General features: G+C 42.5%; 1 long non-coding RNA gene across 2 annotated transcripts in view; it reads left to right on the top strand.

The window, feature by feature from the left end:
• Nucleotides 1-19,636, top strand: part of LOC113460156 (uncharacterized) — a 28,283-nt gene extending 8,647 nt beyond the window's left edge. The window contains exons 1-3 of one of the 2 annotated variants that reach the window (XR_012583470.1): nucleotides 13,454-13,658; nucleotides 13,734-13,871; nucleotides 14,681-19,636. This is a non-coding gene — a long non-coding RNA (uncharacterized LOC113460156). Of the gene's footprint in view, nucleotides 1-13,453; nucleotides 13,659-13,733; nucleotides 13,872-14,680 lie in introns of those variants that run through there. The other variant, XR_003381900.2, reaches the window with a different exon arrangement.
• Nucleotides 19,637-19,843: the final 207 nt, after the last annotated feature.

Genomic DNA, 19,843 nt, shown 5'->3' with positions numbered 1-19,843 from the left:
GTCTGGCTGCCAATTAATGAACACATTACTGCTAAGTGATAGCTTTAAAAAAAAAGTTGCTGAGTTCTCATAATGGTTCTTGCTCCCTTTTCCTCCAAGCCTGCCCATTTACTGGGAGAGGAGCCCCTCCAGCACTGGATGCAACAATTCAGGGCCTGGCAATGAATAAGGACTGCAAGGGAGTAATTCCTGTGTAATTCCACAAATTAATTCGCTCAGGACCCTGGGGTTAGCACTAATTTCGCGCTAAATACCAGGAGAGCTTTAACGACCGCAAATAGCGAACACTTCAATTTTTTACTTCGTCCCATTCGGAAGCCAAAACTGCCAGGTTTACAGTGCCCTCTAGTATCGCTGCGGAGCATTAGCTTCGCCTGGCACCTCCGGAGCTGCCACATCGCGCAGCATCGCTCACAACCCGCAGTTTTCACAGCAGAAAAGCCGGGGCTGTGCCCGCCCTGCTGCCAGCCCAGGTCCTGCTTCTCACCTCTTATAGGAGAAAAAGAATGTGGAGTCAAAAATGCCTGCTCTGCTTAGAGGGATGCAGTGAGCACGCTGCTTGAAAGGATATGTTCTTGCCCATGGCAGGGGGTTTGGAACTGGATGATCATTAAGGTCCTTCCCAATCCAAACCGCTCCGTGGCTCCTTGTTCCACAGTTTGTGCCAATTTGGCAAAGGGATGTTAATAACAATTTGCCTTGAAAGGACACTTTGCAGCTGTTGCTGCACAACCACTAACTAGCAAAATGCTGGGCAAGGAGAAGGAAGGACAAAGGAGAAAAGCCTGAGTCATGTGAAAGCCATCAGGCATTAGCCAGGACCACATCGCAGCCAGCTGAGGTCACTGAACACAAGGGCTCCTCAGAGCTGTGACCTTCAGCCTCGCACACATCTCTCTGAGGAACAGATGCAGGAAAATGCCTCGGTGGACCAGGATGTGGCACCTGCTCTAAGAGTGGGCACATTTATAAAGCACCTCTAAAGAATTCCAGCTGCTGGAGCAGCCTTTGGAGCCTCCCTGGGTAAGGCTGACCTGATGTCATGCAGGATTTCTGCTGCTCTCAGAGGTGCCTTGGGAAAGGCGCCGTTCCCATGGAGGCAGAGGGGAATCTTCAACTCCTGCTTGCCTCCAAACATGCTGTGCCTGCAGGTTCTTCCTCAGAAAACCCTTCTCACAGGAGCTGAACTTGCAGGGATTTGTAAAAAACCTGCCTAGATCGTTATTCTAAGAAATCATCCAAGTTCCTGACAGTGAAGGAGCTGGTCTCCAGATGATGCCCCTGGTACATTTTCCTTACAGGGAGAACTATTTAAGCAGTGAACTCCATCAGGCACAATCAAGCTGGTAGGATGTGGAAGTTATTAAGTTTACATTAACTATGGAAATTTAAGAAATGAATTGTTAACATCCATCTTCAGATTTTTTCATATCCTCTTCTATGGCTCCTGATGAGATTGTCACGGACAAAAACTGGCATAAAATGGATCTCCTTTAATACCCAGCATGACTGTGCCTGCACTTTCCTTGGAAACACACAGCCAGAGGAGAAAGCTCCCTGTCAACTTAGGCATTGACTTCTGGTTGCTTCAGTTCCTGGGTTACAATTGGAGTTACTCAAGCCACCTTTTCCCCATGGCACTGCAGAGACCAAAATCTGGTTAATAGCAACCATTGTTACTTTTTGAAAAAATAAGTAATTCTTCCTGATTTTGAATTGTGTGTGAGGGTATCACATAAATTAAAAATGGAAATATTATAGGAAATAGTAACCAGTGTGTCTAAAGGACAGGGAGAAGGTAGAAAAGTGTTATTAAAATAAAATCATGGTGAAAGTAAGAGGTGTAAAAGGTACCGAGGAATCATAAGATAAGGCCATTGGTGTGTATTTAAGGCTGAACTGAATCTTATTTTTTTTCTGACTTTCAGAAGCCAGCCATTCGAGATAGTTTCCCCTCTCTTTTGCATTGTAGATCTGTATGGTACATGCAGGTGGGTTTGTTTTTCCACAGTGTCACTCCTAACTGCTGGACAAAACAAAGGGTGTACAGGGATAACCTGCATCCAAACAAGCCCTGGCCCTCCATACCCCTCAGATTTGTAACACACTGGCAATTCCTGAAGCACAGGTTCTTTTTCATCAAAATATTTCCATGCCCTCTCACGAAGTGTGCATTCAGATACTGACCTTTCATTATTGCCAATGTGATTTCCACACTTGGTGCCACAAGAATCTGAAATAAGAGTTCTGGAGCCCTTCTGCTTTAAATTCTACCTCCTGCAACTGGTGTGCTGGAAATGGAGGGCTATCTCATTGCAAATGCAATATGTAAGTGGTTTGACAAGGGTGTCTCTCCACAGCTCAAGTGTCAGCTCTGGATGGATGGATCAGGAGTCTTGAAAGACACACTACACATCTCTGCATCACTGTTCATAAAAACTTCACCAAAGTCTCTCAAATTCCTTGCACAGCAATCCAAGCAACTGTCTCAGCTTCTCAAGGGCACTACACCTTTGATAATGAATTTATTTAAACAAAAGGGAACAAAAAACCCCTACCTTTGCTGAATTTGATAGAAATGCAGCTTTATACTTTCATATTTCATGGGACATGAAGGTTCATCATTTATTGAAAATAAGATGTGGACCTTCAGTAACATCCTGGATTTCATTTTCAGAGTGAAATGCCTTTCTGGTAAAATACAAGAAAGTGCTTTTCTCAGACAAAACCTTGTGTTCCAGCTGTGTTGCATTATTCTCCTGACTACCTTCTCCCTTTTGCTGTGCTCTCTGTTGTAGCTTATTTTGCCAGCTAAGAAACTTCCTTTGCAAATCCGTTTTCTCCTTCATATTTAAAAATTATATGGTTCATGTGGGCCAATTTCCACACGCCTTCAGGGACTTCAGATTTACTGTTATTCCTCACTGGCCAAGAGACAAATTAATTTGATTAGAGCTCAACCCTCAAGAGAGAATTCTGAGGGAAGCAGAGTCCAATTAAGGAATACCTGGGGTCAGCTAACGAGTGAACACCCCCCTAAGGAGTATTTTCTCCCTTTTCCATGAGCTGAGCTGGCTGTACATGAGCAACATCCCCAGATCCAGATGTCACAGGACTTCTCCACACAGCTGGAGGATGAGGTGTGTTCTGCTGGGAGAGCTCATGGTCTGCAGTGAGCATCTGGGAGATGATGGTTGTAAGATAAGATATGGAAATGAAGTGGACTTGCAACACCTACTAGTAATATTTTAACAATTCAGCCACTACTTTGTAAGGCAGGTTATTCACTGGACAGGACAAAACAATTTCAGCCTGAGTAGCTGAGTTCTCTCACCATGAATGTTGCCCTTGCATTTGTATATCTGTGTAGGATTCCTGACTTGATTTCTTGCATGGTGGTTCTATGCATTATTAAACTCCCACTATTTTCCACTGCAGAAATTGCTGCAATTAGATTTAGGTGAAATTTTGGTGGAGAGGTTAATCTGCAAAAATGCTATGTAAGTGCAAACTATTAATTACTACTCCTGTATTTTTAAGCTCAGAACCCATGGCTGCAGGAATGAAGTTGGTGCATTGGCTCTCTAAGTTACTGAGTGCTCATTTGGAAGAGCAACTTGCTCTCCCTCTTTTCTCTTATTATTCTTTTTTTTTTTTTTCTTTTTTGCCTTGATGCAATGACCAGGTTGTTTGTCCTCTTTCTCATTGTGAATTGTCTCCTGAACACTGAAAGATGACCTGGGGGATTTGTTCAGAAGATTAGCATCTCTTCCCAGAGCTGTCCCCAGCTGTATTCACACTTATAAATCCGTGGGAAGGACCCTAAAGAGCAATATAGAACCTGATGATGCAACAAGCCAGGAGACACACACGCACACACACAAAAAGAATAGCCTGCTAAGAGGACAAAGCTAATCAATACTAATAGCAAAGCTGAAGATTTTAAAAGCCTCTCAATGAAGTCAGGCAAAATGCTACCAGGCAGTCAATGAAAAATGAAGTGTGCCTGCAGAGAGGCTGGGGGCAGGTCAGAGGGAGAGCAGATGCTGTTTTGGGAGGTCTTGGCTGGGTCAGTTGCCCTGGATGCCCTCACCCTCCAGTAACCCAGGTAGGCTTGTAGGCAGAGGGGAGAGCAGGGATGGGCATCCAAACACAGCCACCACCTCAGCCAGTCCAGCTGCAGCCAGGGGAGGGTGTGTAAGCCTCAGAATCATAGTCACAGAGTGATTTGGGTGGGAAGGGACCTTTAAAATCATCTCATACCAAACCCCTGCCATGGACAAGGACACCTTCCACTCAACCAGGCTGCCCCAACCTGGCCTTGAACACGGGGGCAGCTCCTCTGGGCAACCTGTGCCAGGGCCTAACTCCCCTCACAGGGAAGAATTTCCTTCTAATATCTAATCTAAACCTACTCTCTTCCAGTTTAAAGCCCTTTCCCCTTGTCCTACCACCAAATGCCCTTGTCAGAACAGCCAGAGAGAACAGGGCCTTGAACACTTCCAGTGCTGGGGCAGCCACAGCTCCTCTGGGCAACCTGTGCCAGGGCCTAACTCCCCTCAGAGGGAAGAATTTCCTCCTAATATCTAATCTTAACCTACTTTCTTCCAGTTTAAAGCCCTTTCCCCTTGTCCTACCACCAAATGCCCTTGTCAGAACAGCCTGAGAGGACAGGGCCTTAAACACTTCCAGTGCTGGGGCAGCCACAGCTCCTCTGGGCATTCTGTGCCAGGGCCTAACTCCCCTCACAGGGAAAAATTTCATCCTAATATCTAATCTAAACCTACTTTCTTCCAGTTTAAAGCCCTTTCCCCTTGTCCTACCACCAAATGCCCTTGTCAGAACAGCCTGAGAGGACAGGGCCTCGAACACTTCCAGTGCTGGGGCAGCCACAGCTCCTCTGGGCATTCTGTGCCAGGGCCTAACTCCCCTCAGAGGGAAGAATTTCCTCCTAATATGTAATCTAAACCTATTCTCTTCCAGTTTAAAGCCCTTTCCCCTTGTCCTACCACCAAATGCCCTTGTCAGAGCAGCCTGAGAGGACAGAGCATCTCTTTGCCCTGTGCGTCAGCACTGGTGCCTGGCTGTGAGCTGCCTGTGAAGAGGAGGAAGGTTGCTCAGCTGCTGTAGCTCTGCCAGTCCTTGGCCCCTCGACTGAAACTGCTACAAAAGCAGAAAATCACTTCAGCCAGAGCTAAAGGCAGCAGCAGTTCTGTGGAGCTGCGCTGGGATCGTTAGGGTGGTTAATATTCAGCAGGCATATTGCTAAAAAGGCAAAGCATGCTAAGGAAAGAAGCAACAAACCCCAGTGCTGCACACAGGTCCTTCTGGCAGAGATATCAGCAGTGACAATGTTGTTTGTACAACAGACAACTTGTATCCCCTAAGAGCAGCCCCACTGCCACGCCACATCTCGCTGAGGTCATGGTTGTGAAACCAGTCCTGAATAACATGGGCCAGCTGTAAGCCCATGAAATAGTGATTAAATGCTTGTCACTGCTTTACTGGTCCTCAGATGACTTCTCTGCTTTGGCACAAAATGTTCTGGTCAAGCTGATGATGTGGCTTTGGTCAGGGGTCCAATATAAATGGCACTAACCAGTACCCAAGCCTGCACATCCACATACAGATATACATTTTACAAGAAGTCTCATTTAGTTCATCAATAAAAAAAAGACCTTAAGGAGCTCTTTCAGAAGGCCCCCAGCTGAAGAGAAAGGCTGTCTGCCATCATAAATGCAAGGTGGCTGTAACAGGAAATTTTCAATGTATGTAGAGACTCTGTAGTCCAAAATGTGTTATCAGGCAGAAAACCCAAATCCCTGTAAAGGGCCACCTCTTGCTATAATGCAGGTCTTTTCTATAATAGAGTCAGCTCTGATGTAGGACTATTGCTGCACTGCAAGCTGCAGTAAATATTAATGTGAGAAGCTGGATGCCACCTCTATTTCAGGATGGAGGCAAAAGCCAGCCTGATGGAGGATGGGTTGCAGTCCTGCCAGGGAGCTGGTGCATTTCCAGGGCTTTTGGTAAAGAGTTTTTTTCTTTGGTGTGATTGGATCCTGCATTTCTCTAAAGAATCACCAACCCCTCCATTTTACTCTCTAAGAAAGGCATAAACTCTGTCTGTGCTTGGGGCTGTGCCTTGGGGGAGTGATATTTGCACTTCATGCTGTGTTCATTGGAAAACCGCCCTCGTGCCAGTCCAGCATTTTGTAATGCAGCCCCCCAAGGTCATTCCCTGCCAGGTGATGAATCTGACGCTAAAAACCCAACATCTACCACCTTGCAAAGAGATTCTGATGTGTACATTGCATTTGTTTCTCACAGTGCAATTACTCCACAAAGAAAACTAAACATGTATATGTTTGTGTGTTTTTGTCTATATCTTATAAACTAATTCTTTCCTTTTCTTGTCTGCATCATGACAGTATTTAAATAACTTACCTAAGCAGGTGTCTATGAGTAGTATTACCAGACCAAACATCTGAATGTATACTTGTCCTTAAACATAATATTATTCTAAACATATAAATGTAAGTAAATATTATACTAAATATTAATATTTACTATCCCATGCAACAATAGTTGATTAAATATTTACTACCCCACTTACCTGTGCTCTTGTGGGCATAGCTGCCTAACTACTTAGGCTACAGAGTGTTTTTGTGGTTGATTAAAATGCAGTTGTGTGTACATCTGCAATGTTTCGCAGGCCTGGTTAAACAGCCACTTACAGAAACAAGCAGTGAATGCTACTCCTTTAAAAAAAAAATTAAGTTTCTTATTATAGATTCTGCAACATTCATGAAGCTGTTATTAGTGGTATGCTAGGTACCTGAGGAGCAGCAGGTTGGTTTTGAAGTGCTGGGATGCCCACACAGTGTTAGTCTGCAAATAAAACCCCCCAGGCATGAGAAGCAGCCTCTGTTTGTGATGAGTCCTGATTATCAGCTTCAGCTCACAACACAGGGATGAAATAGAACTATTTTCCTTTCACAGAAATGTAGGTTTCTGCCCAGGAATAATCCTGTTAGGTCAGGAGACAGGAAAGGATTGGAGGAGTACCCCAATATTTTCTTCAGCAGAAAATGGAATAGCTGAGCAAATGGGAGGGGATCCCACACTCCCCTATCACAGACTGAAGAGGGAAGGGGTTCTGTACCCCCACTGCAGGAGGATTCAGGCAGCATTTACTGTTTATTCCATCCTTGTTAAACTTTCTGCTTTCCAGGCAAGCCCTGCTGCTGCTGTTCACTCAATATATTCCAGCAGAAGCAATTTGCCTGCAATTAGTCAGCACTGCAACTCAGTTCCTGGGCAATCTCCAGTGGCAGCAAGCACAGCTCCTACTCCCCCTGCTCTCTCTCTCTAAGCAATTTCCACACCCTGGTGATGCACAACAGAAGATGAACAACCCCACTCTTTGAAAAGTCACTCTAAAAAACTCCTAACAGAAATAACTGCTTTGGTTCAAGTTTAATGGTAAAAAGTTACTAAAAACCTTGTTTGTGAAACTCATTGAGAATTAAATTATCCACAGAATTTCAACAGGGGTGAGGAAGAAGAGCAAGCTCTTTGATTTTATGGTAGATTCTAAGCAAATAACCTTAAAGGCTAGAGGTTGATGTGGTTGCAATGTCTTTTGTTTGAAAGAAATTAGCTCTTCTGGGTCAAAGCTTAACCTCATGGCAGGCTGTTATGCTGGAAAACATCTGGTCAACCACTCTCCAACCATGTAGCATCAACCAGAAGGGCTGAGCAAGGTGAACTTTGTAAGGGAGAAAAGACTGCAATGAACATGGGGGAAAAAAATAAAAAATCTCCAAAGAAAGCCATTAAGTGCTTTTTCATCCTAACTAAGTTCATTGTGAAGGGTGGTTGGGAAAAGGGGTAATATGAGACCTTCTTATTGAAAAAAAATATTGATTGTTAGGAATCAATAGCATTAAAAAGCTGTGTCTTAAGCACCAAGCTTTGAAGGCCTCCACAAGCTTTTCCGTTCCCTGTCTATTCTCCTGCCAAAACTTTGATAGATTCAGCCTGCAAACCAGCAAATGCAGTGATTTGATGGTGGCCAATATATATTAAAAAAAATTAAGGTGTCAAGCATGAATTTTATTACATCTGCAATCAGATGTACTTCCTTCAGTCAGCTCATCTGCAATTAAGTCCAGCTGTTCTCAGTGGAAAGGACTCTTCCAAGGAAATTGCTGTAAAATTTAATGGGAGAATTTTCCTTGGTGCTTTGTTGTAAATATTGTTTTCCTAATAGGCTTGTAAAGGGCTTTGCTTTTTCATTCAATAGGCACAAGATCTGTAATTTTTCAGGCATTAGAAAATGAATAGATCAGTGATAGAGCTCATAAAACTTATACTAAGATTCTCATTGTATAGCAACAGAAAGAGCTTTAATATCTTGAAGAAGAGGAGGTTTTTGAATTTATTTCTTTTTTGCTGTGCATAGTTTTTTATTTACATATGAAGGGCTATTTTGTAACTGACACATCAGGCAGTTTGATCGATATCCTTTATTGGGTTTCTTGTGCCTAGAATTGGGTATGACAGCCAGAGAGGGGCACCAGATTGCAGACTTCAGAGGATGATCCTTCATTTCAATATTGCAGTGTAACATCCCACAAGGACCAAAATATTGCACCACGAACCCACGACACTGCAGTGCTTCCGTTTGCTGTCCCAAAATCCTCTTCAGCCTTTAAGCAAATGACGAATATTACCAACTTTTTTATTTCCTTCCACTGTGTCCAAAGAGCATCTCTTCCCTTTTTACCACTTAGGCAAAGCTTGGATGTGTTTTTCCTCTCTACCAGCAATCTTTCAGCAACATTTCCAATCTGTGTGCTTCTGTCACTTCAGGAGAACAGTGCCTAAAATAAAACAGCGAGATTTGTAATTATTGGCATTATTTTAAGATGTAATGCTGAAGCATTAAATATAACAAAATGAAACTATTTTGAGGGGAAATGTTGAGACATGAATGATAGCAAATGGTGTTACCGTGGATTTATTTTCACCCAACCAAAATCAGACTCCTTCTCTAATGATGAAATATGACCTGGCTCTTGCAGAGAGAGTAATTTGTTAATTTGTTTAACATTGTTCTCTGTGCAGGAAAGCCTTGCAAGAGAAAGAATTCAGAATGGATTTAAAGTGCAGGTTATTTGGGGGGATAAAATGAAGCCACTTGTTATTCTTTAAGACACTGATCATATTCCTTCTCTGGCAACTGTGAATACTGAGGAGAAAAACAACTCACTCTGGTCAAAAGCTGCATTATCACTGTTACATTGCTTTGCAATGAAAGAGGTGAAATTATCTATCAACAAAACCCTGCTGCTGAGGCAGTGGAAGTCTTTTTACTAGTACAGTTTATTTGAAGAGCAGGAATGAGCTCTACAGTAGGAGAAATATCCTTTTGCTAGTATACCCATACAGCTACCTTGGCAAATGCTCATGGCTTAGAGTCCCATCCCCATGTCTGCAAATAGCAAGAGTTAGCTGGCACAGTTTGGAACAGTTCTCCAAAATAGTGTAGCAGAGAAAGTGACAGAGGAAATATCTGCTGAACATGTATGTTCCTGTGTGCAGGCTCCAGAACAGGCTGATAAACCTGTTCAGAGATGGTTAATATCAAAAGGATCTGGATCAGGAAATGACAAGGCAGAGAGGAGGGCAGAGGTCTCTGTAGAAGAATGTTTTTCCCAGAAGTGGTTAGAAAAGGAACCTCAGAAGCTCACGATGAACAAGGAAGGTGAGAAAAGCTAGGATGTTGTCAAGCTCATACATGAGGTGCACCTGTATATGTGTTTTATTTGTATAGTTTGCTTGGCTTTGGTTGAGTCTCTGCCTCCAGAACTGAGTCTGTGATTTTCACCTTGCTGTAGCTCCTGCAGCTGCAATGTTTGGGGGTTTTGCTGTTGTCTGAATTATTCTGCTGGATGTCCCCCGCCACAAGGACTAGAACAGCTCTCCATGTTCAAGCCAGTGCTTGTGTCTCCATCTCCTAACCCATGTGGGAAATACCTAAAAATCAGACCCAAAGCCACAGTGGGAACTGTGGATAAATGGCATCAGCAGGATGAGAAAGCTGCAAATAGCACAGAGGCACCATATTCACTCCAGTTCTTTGTATGCCTCTTTTCCAGCTTATATTTAAAACTTACACCTGATGTATAGGAACTTTAAAGGTATCTGTGTCACATTTCAGCCAGTACCTGAAGGAAAGCAAGCCCAAAATCACCTTTTAGCTCCATAACAGAGCAGCTGCTGTAGGAAGCTGGAGATCTGGTTCTGCCTGCTCCCAACAGTAAGTGCCTTTATGGTTTGTGAGCAGTGATCCATCAGGAGGGGCATGACAGCTTCTGGAGAAAGCTTTCTTGGTCTCTGAAGGATTCAAAAATTATTCAGCCATCAAATTCACAGCCTCTGTATCAGCATTTACCGATGTATTTGGCTTAAGTGAAGAAGAGCATATATAGAAGTCTGTCTCTCTTTAAAATAGTAGATACTCTGGGATCCAGTATTGAACTGTGTGAGAAGATGCAGGTTCTACCTTGCATCTAAATGTTTTGTTATTTTTTTCCCCCTTCAGCTTCATTCTGTACTCAGAAGAGGACCAGAATTAATCTCTGTGTTTTAAGTATAAAAATTGGTCATGGAACTTTGGAGGCTAGAGTGCTCCAAAGCCTCAGGATAATATTTTCCATTCCCTTTGGGCTTCAAAAAAGCAGAAAGACTCTTCCCATGATGTGATGGGCATCCTCATGAGAGCACAAGAGAGCATCTTCACCTCATGGGAGGTTTGCTTTAGGGACCTGACTGGCAGTTCCTACTTTTCACAAAACATCTGTCCCTCTGGTACCTGAATTTGATTTGCATCCAATGTCTTGAACCCAGCTCTGGAACACCTTGTAGACTGAGCTGCACGGGGAAATAGCATTTGTGAGCTGTTCCCTTTGTCCATCAGGAAGTGCCATGTGTCTACACACAAGTTATTTTCTGTCTCACCACTTAGAGGGAAGTAATTAAACGGCCTGAGAATGAAAACAAGACTGCTGGGCACCTCCCTTGTCCACTCCTTTTGCATTTCTTGCTGCAGTTCTGAAGCGCCACAGCCAAGTCCCAGTGCACAGCTCAGCCCCACACAGGATCAATAGCAGAAAAGATAAATCTGTTGGAATTGACTACAGGCTGTTCTGTCACTAAGTGACGATGAAAAATGATCGCTACTTGAATACACTGCATTTTTATCTTTAAATCTTTCAATAGAAGCAGTGTCAATAACAGAGCACTAAATAATCTCCAGATAGAAAGAAAATCTTTCTTTTCTTCTTCTTTTTTTTTTTTTTTTATAAGAGGGAAGATGGATGTCACTTTTTTTGGAGGCCTTAAATACTGAAGTACGGAATTAGATCTGCAAATTCCAGGAAGTGATTGTCTGTTTAGACAAACTATGTCTCATTTTAGGAAAGAGTGGTTGGATTCTGCTGGAAAACATTGCTCAATTCCATATCGTCAATACACCAGGGTAACACTAAGTGGAATATGCAGAAATAAAATAAATAAGGATTTTTTTTTTCATGTTCCTTTGGGGATAATATATCTCTCTGAATTGGATACACCTGCCAGAGATGGCCTTTCTTAGCTTTAAAATATGTCTGACCTTTCCCTGAGCTAACTGGATGCAGTTTACCATATTGGCCCAAGCATAAAGCAAAGTCTTTTTCAGATAATGGCCCTTGGAAACAATCCAGTCTGTTCTGTATCTGCTGCCCACACCACCACACATCCCAACCCTGTGGGCACTGGCACAGAGGTGTGGCAGCGGGCAGGGAATGACAGTGCACAGTCCTGCATGTGGCTTAGTGGGGCAAGACCCAAAAGGGCTCACCCTGCCTGAGTGAGGCAGACATCTTTTCATTAAAAATCCTTTCTTGGGGTTTTTCTTCTTGAGAAGCTGAGAGGCTTCAAGAACAAAATGTAAGCAATGGTTATCTGCTGCTGTGGAATGCTACAGGGGCATCTGTGATTGGTCTCATGTTGGATGTTTATAATTAAAGGCCAATCCCAGCCCAGTTAGCTTGGACTCTCTGTCTGAGCCACAAGCCTTCATTATTCATTCCTTTCTATCCTTAGCTTAGCTAGCCTTTTGAGATGAAACTTTTCCTTCTATTCTTTTTAGTATAGTTATAATGTAATATATATATCATAAAATAATAAATCAAGCCTTCTGAACATGGAGTCAACATTCTCGTCTCTTCCCTCACCTGAAAACCCCTGTGAACACCGTCACACCTGGGGCTGCTGGAAACTCTGTGGCCCCACTGTGAGGGCATCTGGCCCAGTTCTGTCCTGACTAAAGGAAGACAGGTTTTTGTTTGAAGCCAGTTTGGTTCCACATCATCTGGCGCCTCCACTATCTCCAAGTGTTGATGTCCCTTTCATTATGAGACAGCAAGGAGCACTCTGCTGCCTTTGACATCAAATTGGTTAACTTTTATTTCCCATACCAGCACCTCAGGGGTTAGAAGCTTCTGGGTAAATCCATTCCAGTGGCAAATTGAGCAGTGTCACTTGGGTTCTGCTAGCATATTGAGTGCTGCAATGACTCAGGGATGCTCTGTGCACTTTTTGGATATGTGTGTTCCACCCAAAACCCCCTCCACAGGCAATGCTCTCTTGGTTGTTGGCTCTGAACTGAGCTCTTTTAGATGCCCTGCAAATTCCAGGGTAGGCTTGTGAAGCAGGCAGCAGTGCTGTAGAAGGACTTATTGATTGAAAACTCCCTTTGTATGTTCTCCAAGTTTAGCTCAAGCTGCTTTCCTGAGTAAAGGTCAAGATGAAGTACTGAATTTCTGAAACGCTAAAGTTCTGAATATCCCAGAACTTTGCTTTATTCTGCCTGTTTTGTCTGGATATCTGTTAAAAAGTTTGGCTGTCTGTCCTCTTTGATGGGTTGATGAACAATAGTGAGTGTGGAATAGCTTGAAGTAAATACTGGTCTGTGCAGTTGCTAGAACTGCTTGTCTCATCTGGAAAACAGCAGGTTTCCATGCCCTCATTCAGCCTCAAGCCTACTTGACTATATTTATTTTTGTTGTTGGCCTCCTCTTTTGACAGGTAGAGAAGAAAAAGGGCCTGCAAGAAAAGCAGTAGAGAGTAAAAAACCCAACCTTATTGTTTCAGGATGGTTGGTGCTTTAAGGGGAAATCAGCCAAGTTTCATCTGTTAAAAATCCTGCTGAGATTGATTGGTGTATGGAGAGGTGATTATAAAAGCCAGCAAGTAGCTTAATTAGGATGGAGAGTTATGAGAAGTAGCTTGGCTTTTGTGAGAAGTACTGGAGCAAATGACTGTTGGCAAGTGGCTGGTGGAACAGGGAAAGCTAAGCTCAGGAGTTAGAGGATTTCTGCCTGGCATGCTGCATTTGTATTTAGAAGGAATAAAGGTGAGGACTGCCAAACACATGCTTGAATCTGGTTCATGTCAGGCCTTATTGTCCTGAGATTACATTCTGCACAAATAATATTTACTAATCAGGGACTTGAGAACTCTCTGAACTTGTCTCAGGGATTTTTACTGTGTCAGGATTTTTAACGAGCCGGAGGAAAAGCAGCCTCGGCTATTCCAGACTGCAGGTGAGAGTTTGCTCCTGGCAAGAAGAAATGTCATATACTGTACCATGAACTTCATCATGTTTACTCTCTTAACAGTGGGTACAGTGCCATCTAAAACTTCCCTGTGCCTGTGCAATGAAGAGCAAGAGCTCCTGGATGTCTCAAGCAGGTTTTGAACGACCATCACGCTCCGAGCTCCCCTCGCCTGCTGCAAAATCCCTCCGCAAGAACCTGGTAAGGAGGAGAATGGAGCATTATGTATTCAACAAATTCTGCTGATGCTGCTAGGCAGTGAGGCTGGAATGATTGTGCCAAATCCTGATCTTTCATGATAATGGAAGTGGAATTTTCCCCTAAGCAAGCCAGTATCAGAGAGAAAACCCAGGGGACGAGAGAGAGAGCATTTGAAAATACGGCCTAGGCATTAAAAAAAACAAACCCAAACAAATAGGCTTTAACTAGTTAAATTACAGAATACACAAATATCCCAGAATTATGTAAAAGCCTGATCCTGCAGTCTCTGAGTGGGGAAAACAATGTTTAACTGACTTTAATACTGCAGAATCATCAGTATAGACAAGAAGAAACAACTGGGTCATTCTGTCTCAGCCACTTGCATATTGCAGAACTACTTGTCTGTTCTTGCTATTATTTCATCCCTGCTAATGTCTTATTTAACCTGCTCAGGATAGTTTTGATTTTGCAAATATGCAGAATAGATTAAATTTTAACGGCATCATTTAAAAATACATAGATTTGTGCAGATTTTTCAAAATGACTGGGATCTGAATGTGTAGGGCAACAGAACACGACTCAAAGCCCAATTTAAAGAAAGAACGTTTTGAGCAGGCATCAACAGATAGACTGAAAAGCAAGGCAAAAGCATAGGGGTTTTTTTTAGATGTTGAGTGGACTAAATGCAATGTGAATTTATCTGCAAACCATCTGTGATTTCTGGTATTTTTTGGTGCCTTCACAGCTCTAATTTTAAGCAGTTCTGTAGCCTTTAAATAATGGTACTTTCTTCCCATTTGGTTTTACAGCAGATTCCCCATTTGATCACCGAATGTTTAAAGAAAAGAAGTAACTGAGTTCTCTGCAGATTGCACACACAGAGAATAAAACAGCAGCCTTTTTTTTTTTTTTTTTTGCAAGTAAAATTTGACATATTTTGGGACAGAATTCCTCATGCATAAAATAACACCATGGGTTTTGCTGGGTATGGTTTACTTTTTGTATTTTGCTTTACACTTCTCATGTAAATTGGGTGCTGGGATAAGGTGTTAAGTTGACATCTCCAAGGAACCAAGTTCCAGAAGCAGCACAACACAACAGCAGATCTCTTTCAATTTTCTTAAAACTGATGTCAAGAGTACCGGTTTCATCAGGCAAGAGGGATTGGAAGAGTCATAATCCAGCCGGCCCTTGGTGGTTCTGGTGACAAATCTGGATTCTCTGTGTGTCATGGGGACACTCTAAAACCATAAACTGAAAGAAAACACTCTGGATTACTGAATATCCACCTGAAAATCGTAGTTCCTACAGTTACACAGATCCCCTAAGGGGACAGGGAGGCCTCCAGGTCTGTTTTCCATCCAGCATGATGTGGGAGAAGATCCTTTTGAATGTGAGCCTGGTCCCTGAGAGCATGAAACAATAGGAAGCTAACTCTATCCATCCCACAGGAAATCTGATGATAGCTACATCATTGTCAGCTCGGTTCATTATTTCACTGTTTCTTCTGGCAGGAGTGCTCAGATAAGATTTTTGCTCACTATTGTTGGATATAGTGGGGGATTCTGATTCAGGGAACAATAGGAGAGAAATAGCACTGAAGAGCAAGTCTCCTCCACATCTGAAAATGTCTTGCCATTCCAGCCTTCTCTAAAGGGAGGCAGGACTCATTCCCTTCTCTTGGCAGAAGCCTCAAACATGAGTCGATAACCCCTCAGCTTCTCTTCTGTTTCAATAATGCATCGTGTAGTAAACTCTGTGGCTAACTGAAGACTGAAAACCTGAAAGAAATTAATAGGAATGTAAAAATAGCAAGAACATCTTGCCAATTGCATTATTGAGCATCACAATTATTTGAACAACAACAACAACAAAATCAGTTTATTATATTTATCTGAAGTGCTGTCAAGAATGTAGCAATGAAGTATAAAGAAATGAAGAGGTTCTGGTGATGAATATCAGTCCAGCTTGCCATAGAATAAATATCAGCATTTATCTCTGTCAGAGGAAGATAAAGATAATTTCTTATGTTATAAGTTATTTCAAATATTGAGCCCTATTCGGACGTTTTGTGAGAGATTATCTGCACTTGCTTAGAAACCCAATAGTGGCCATTAATTGTCTCTCCTGACAACAAAATTAATTTCTCTTAAATGAGAATGCATTTCTAATTGGACACTTTCTTCCCTGACAAATTGTTTACAGTACCTCTGCAAGGATTCTGAAGTCATCTCTTTGCTTTGATGTTGCTGATTAATTACAGCCCACGTGGTTCTTAGAAGCTGCAATTTGAGTAACATACTTTGCTGTGAAATCTTCATCTTAATTACACACTCCCCCAGCCAAGCTCCTTCTTGAGAAGGGAGCTGAACTTCTCTTGCTGCATGTGATGCCAGGTTGGATTGTTACTTTTTACCCCTCCCTTCTCTCCAAGTGAGTTCAGAGCTTATGCATGATCCGAGACTGACAGCGCCCAAAATGAAATTCTCTCTTTAGCCACAGAACAGATCCAGACCTGGCAGCTCAGAGCAGCTTTCCCTCTCCCATCTCGGAGTGTCTCTGCTCATGGAGCAGCACTGATGGGGAGAGCTGAGCTGGCTGGAGCATCGCTGTGTTAGCACAGGGGTCTGCCACAGCTAATTAGCCAGGCTGAGACACAGGGTTAATTAGTGTGGGCACGATGCTGCACTAAGGGAGCACCTCTCCACATGACACCAAGTTATGCCATGTTGATTTACCCCATATGCTTTAAATGGGATTTTTTTTTTTTTGGTGGGAGATCACCAGGTCTTTGAACTTCGGGTGGTGAGGATAAAAGATACCAGTTCTGCTACTTGCTCGGGTGAAACCTGCCCATATTGAGCCACCCAGGTAATTTTGCAGGAGCCCACTCAACAGCTGTCAGATAATAAGATTTTTGGATGTTCCAAACATCAGCTGGTTTCTTGCTTTTATGTTTTATTAATGACTTTAAGGCAAGAAGATTTTTATCAGTACCTTGGAGATATCTTGGTTCCACATATTTTTTCTCCATAATGCCCCCTTACAATGCACCTATAATGAAGATGAAATGAACATACTGCCTTGGCTTGGGCAAGCTGCCAGTTAAGGAATTTTGCTTAAAAGAAACGAGCAACATCGGCACGGCAATGCCCTACAAATGAGCACACAAAATGATGCAGCCTTTTCCTTCTAGATGTGGCAGAACAGGAGGAGGAATAACAAGAGGAAAAGGAGCTCCTGCTCCCTCCTTCAGCCATTATCTGTAGGTGTTGAAGCAGCGCCTGCCTTAACTCCCCACGGAGCCAGTGGAGCTCTGAGTGCTCTGAATTGCCTGTTGTCTGTTCAGGAGGACTTGGCTCCTCATTTATGCAAGAAAAAGCAGATCCCTGGAGCAAAAAATTGTGAATGCCCTCCTTTGAGTTTCTAAGGCAAAGCTATGTGGTGCACTTTGTTCTATAGGGGCAAGTTCCAAATGGTTCCTTATATATTTATGGGTTTGTTTTTAGGCCACTGTTTTGTCGTTTGTTTAAAAATAGTAAAACAACTGTCAAACCTTTTTTGCTGTTCCAGGTAGGATGTGAAATCAGAACTCCTTGCATTTGGGCACCACAATGACAGGGCTCTTGGAGATAATGAAAATAAATGCAGTATTGACATGTAGGAATATATGTTTTAAAATAGTAACTATTAAATGGAAAAGAATCATCCACTTCCAAGTAATAACACATAAAATAAATTACAGACATCTGCAGTGTGCACTGAGAGTCTGAACTTTGTTGGGAGAAAAAAAATCAAGTCATGCAGGAATGATCTCTCAGCCTGCAAGTATTCCCTAATAACACAATACTTGCTTGATCAATCTATTTTAGTCCAAAGAAAGGAATTTTATGTTTAAAATAACTAGCATTACAGATCCATAAACAGTTTAGGTTGCTGATCTGGCTGAGGTAGTCCTGTCCTTTTTGCCTCTTGCTGCTTTTCTTTGATTCAGTATTTTTTAACACAAAGAACTATTCCTACCTTGTTCCTATTTACTTTACTAATTGTGCTCAGTCTGTTGCTGATTCTTTGAAGCACACTGCTATGTATTTCCCTGGCTGAGTAGGCTGAACTCCATTGCTTCAGCCTATATTGCTTCCAGGTTTGCTTTACCCCAGTGCTCAGACAGAACAGCATCCCTCAGCTCAAGAGGAACCGCAGCCCTTTCATTTTCTCATTCTTCATGCTAAGTAATAGGACTTCACTTTCCAATACCTCACATGGTGTTCTGAGAACATTTAATTGATTGGGTACAATTTTCAGAATCCATCACTTGACAGACAGAAAGTGTCACTGAGTGGAGGGCGAAGCTTCGCTTCACTTGGCCACTGACACCTCGGCTGTTCCTTGTTGTATTCATTTCCATTTTACATACAGAAAAAGAAAGATCTCCCATGGCCGAAGAATCTGTGTGGATTTTACTGAATTTAATTAATACCTTTATGAAAGGGGTTGTTATTTACTTTAGATGCTGAGAAAACAAAGGACCCATCCCTGTGCTGCAGTTTACTTTGTGTGGTGCGACTATTGGCCTGTGCAGTGCTTCATTTACTTTAGCTCTATTCATTTTAGCTGCATTCTGAGGGTGAAAAGAGCTGGCAGTGACATGGGAAACACAAGCAGCTCCCACAAAATCAAACCAGTACTATTCAGTGCTGTGAAAGCACTCCTGGAGGACCTGAAGGATATGGAGCTGTGTCAGGGGAGGTTTAGACTGGATTTAGGAAAAGGTTCTTCCCCAGAGGGTGCTGGCACTGCCCAGGGTCCCGAGGGAGTGGGCATGGCCCCAGGGCTGCCAGAGCTCCAGGGTGTTGGGATAACATGGTGGGATTGTTGGAATGTCCATGCAGGGCCAGGGGCTGGACTGGATGATCCTTGGGTCCCTTCCAGCTTAGGATATTCTGTGATTCCATGATTCTGTAATTTTGTGATTCCAGGCATCTGGACGTGGCACAGAGCGATGTGGTTTAGGGGTTATGGTAGTAGTACTGGGTGGATGGTTAGATTGATGATTTACAGATTCACAGAATATTCCAAACTGAAAAGGATAGAACTGACAATGATCATCAAGTCCAACTTTGAGGTAAATGACCCACACACGAACCCACAATCTTGGCACTATTAGCATCATGCTCTATCCAAATGAGCTAATCCCATGATTTCACAGGGCTCTTCGAGCCTTGCCAACTTCGTGATTGTTGACCTAAGTGTAAAAAACACCAATCAATTGTTTTTAAAATTTTAAAAGTTTAATAGTAATAAAATGGTTATAAAAATAGTAATACAATTAGGGTAATAATAATTTGCACAATTTGATTTAGGGCAATATGAGACAACAGAAACTAAGAGTTACGGATGTCCAGGTACCTTTTTCTGGGCAGCATAAGCCCGAAAAAGGACCCACGTTAACAGAGGATTAACCCTTAAAAACAACAGCCTGTTGCATATTCATACATCTCATATATGATGCAGAAATTCCATTCAAACCCAGCATTCTGTCTGGTCAGTGTCAACTTCTTCCTCATAATCCTAATGGCGTCGTCCTGCCCGAGCAAGGCGGGAAAATGTTTATTTCTCCTGATAATGGAGCAATAAATTCTCTTTCTCTGAAAGATTCAGGTGTTCTGTGACTGCTATCTCAGTGCGAGTCCTTTCTTTAGAAAAACAAGTATCCTACATAGCATAGTTTCTATTTTAAAATTTTGTTATAACCTAAAACTATACTTAACACACTACTTAAGAGAATTAATACAGCATTACTTTCTAACACAACACATATAACATTCACTTTAATATTTGCGAAAAGACAATCATAAAATACACATTTTTTAACATAAGCGACTCAGGAAAAGATAAAAGTTTCCAAAAAATCCCTTCGTGGCGATCAACACCCGGCCTCCTCCACATACGCCGGGACTACATTTCCCAGC

This window comes from Zonotrichia albicollis, chromosome 21, assembly GCF_047830755.1.
Source record: "Zonotrichia albicollis isolate bZonAlb1 chromosome 21, bZonAlb1.hap1, whole genome shotgun sequence".
NCBI classification, from domain to species: Eukaryota; Metazoa; Chordata; class Aves; order Passeriformes; family Passerellidae; genus Zonotrichia; species Zonotrichia albicollis.
The sequence above is the reverse complement of the archived record's forward strand: the minus strand, read 5'-3'. Positions and strand labels throughout refer to the sequence as shown.